General features: G+C 35.9%; 1 non-coding gene across 1 annotated transcript; it reads left to right on the top strand.

Annotated features, from left to right (window-relative positions):
• The first annotated feature begins 352 nt into the window (after nt 1-352).
• On the top strand, nt 353-459 carry LOC112731384 (small nucleolar RNA R71). Its single transcript, XR_003167164.1, has one exon. It is a non-coding gene; the product is annotated as a small nucleolar RNA R71 (small nucleolar RNA).
• Nucleotides 460-1993: the final 1534 nt, after the last annotated feature.

Below are 1993 nucleotides of genomic sequence, written 5' to 3'. Positions count from 1 at the left end.
CATGTCATAGGATGCCTCTTGAGGTGGATTTTGGGTGTTGATAGCCGAGACTTGCATGCCACCCATCTGCTGAGTAAGTAGATTTATTTGCTGAGACATAAGCTTATTCTGAGCAAGAAGAGGATTAAGAGTTTCTACTTCCATAACACCCTTCTTCTGAGGAGTCTCAGAGTTCACAGGATTCCTGTTAGATGAATATAAATATTGGTTGCTAGCCACCAATTTAATAAGCTCAATAGTCTCCTATGGTGTCTTCTTCTTGTGCAATGAACCACCTGCAGAAGTATCTAAGCTCATCTTGGACATCTCACCCAGGCCTTCATAAAAGATATCTAGTTGGGTCCATTTGGAGAACATATCCGGAGGGCATTGCCTAGTCAGTAGCTTGTATCTCTCCCAAGCCTCATAAAGAGTTTCACCCTTCTTCTGCCTGAAAGTCTGAACCTCTAACCTAAGCTTAGTCAGCTTCTTTGGTGGGAAAAATTTAATAAGAAACTCAGTAACAACCTTGTCCCAAGTATCCAAACTCTCCTTTGGTTAGGAATCTAGCCATAGCTTTGCTTTATCACTCAGAGCAAACGGGAAGAGCATGAGTCTGTACACCTCAGGATTCACTCCATTTGTCTTCACAGTATCACATATCTGTAGAAAATCAGAGATAAATTGATTTGGGTCTTCATGGGGAAGACCATGATACTGGCAGTTTTGTTGCACCAGGGTGACCAATTGTGGCTTCAACTCAAAGTTGTTCGTAGCTATAGGAGGTACCACAATGCTCTTTCCATAAAGATATGCAGTAGGAGTAGAATAAGAGCCAAGCACTCTTCTTTGTTGATCATTCTCATTCGGATTTGCCACATTGGCATTAACAGCATTATTAGGATCCATAGTGGACTCTACAGCCTTGTAAAGTCTTGCTTGTTGTAAACGTTGCCTACAAGTCCTTTCAGTTTCAGGGTCAAAGTCTAACAGAGGTTTCTTGTCCCTGTTCCTACTCATAAACAGACAAAAAATAAGAAAAGATGGGATTCTCTACGTCAGAGTGCAGAGAACTCCCAGTGAGGTAACTTGTGTAGAGAAATAAAATAAAAATACTAAATAAATAAAAAAATTTGAAAATAATAACTAAACTTAAATAAAAAAATTTGAAAATTAACAGGAAAAATAAACAGAAAAATTAAAATAAATTTACAAGATAATGCCAAACTTAATTTTAGAAATTAAGGAAAAATATTAATACTATTATTAAAGAAAATTTCGAAAATAATAAGGCAAAATTTAAATAAAATTAAAACTAAAACGCCTAATCTAAGCAATCAAACAACTGATAGTTGTTAATCACAGTCAATCCCCGGCAATGACACCAAAAACTTAGTGCAGAATTTCTAATCCACAAACTTACCGGCAAGTGCACCGGGTCGTACCAAGTAATACCTCAGGTGAGTGAGGGTCGATCCCATGAGGATTGATGAATCAAGCAACAATGATTGATTGATAAGCTTAGTTAGACAAATAGAAAAGAGTGTTTGAATATTCAAAGAGCATTAAACAATAGTTTAGAAATTAAAATAGTAAAGCAGATAAGTTGGGAATAAAATATGGAGAAAGCAGTTAAGGTTTCAGAGTTATCTATTTTTCCAGATTAACTTTTCTTACTAACTATTTTAATTATGTAGGATTTAATTTATGGCAAACTATATGTGACTAGACCCTAATTCCTTAGACCTTTCTAGTCTCCTCTAATTCTCATCAACTGCCAATTCCTTGGTCAATTAATTCCAATTAGAGGGTGAAGTTTACTTCCAGTTATTATGCCACAAAACTCTAATTACCCAAAAATAAAAGGATTATATGTCACGTATCCGTTAAGTCCAGATAATTAGAAGTTTAGGAGAAGTTGTTTTCAAGCTGTTGTTCAAGTAAAGAGCTTTTCTAAGTTATACAAGAACTCAAGTAGAAAGAGGGTCATACTTCCGTTCCACCCAAATTCATA

The sequence above is a fragment of the Arachis hypogaea genome, chromosome 12, assembly GCF_003086295.3.
Source record: "Arachis hypogaea cultivar Tifrunner chromosome 12, arahy.Tifrunner.gnm2.J5K5, whole genome shotgun sequence".
In the NCBI taxonomy this organism is placed as follows: Eukaryota; Viridiplantae; Streptophyta; class Magnoliopsida; order Fabales; family Fabaceae; genus Arachis; species Arachis hypogaea.
The sequence above is the reverse complement of the archived record's forward strand: the minus strand, read 5'-3'. Positions and strand labels throughout refer to the sequence as shown.